The following is a 329-nucleotide window of genomic DNA, read 5'->3' as shown; positions in this document are numbered from 1 at the left end:
TATGATATGGTATGTTTGTGGCATCCGATATCTTTGTACCGGTTCTATTTATAGGGCGGACAAGTTAAAACTTACCGGGTACAAGCCTTTGAACTTGTCTGATTAATAATAAATATTATTTTATTAGGTATAATTTTAAATTTTAGGTCATTATGATTGTTAAACTGATTCTTTTTTTAAATAAAATTTATCTTAACTTTATATTGTTTTCTTTTAAAAAAATATATATAAATGTATATCGGGATATCTCAACCCGCTCTAACTCGGATGTGATGTGAGGCAGGACCGATTTGAAAAAATATTTTTATTTATGGGACGGGTTTGGAGAA

Source organism: Cornus florida, unplaced genomic scaffold, assembly GCF_030987335.1.
Source record: "Cornus florida cultivar Cherokee Brave unplaced genomic scaffold, ASM3098733v1 CherokeeBrave_3.0.0_Hap2_Chr06, whole genome shotgun sequence".
NCBI lineage: Eukaryota > Viridiplantae > Streptophyta > Magnoliopsida > Cornales > Cornaceae > Cornus > Cornus florida.
The sequence above is the reverse complement of the archived record's forward strand: the minus strand, read 5'-3'. Positions refer to the sequence as shown.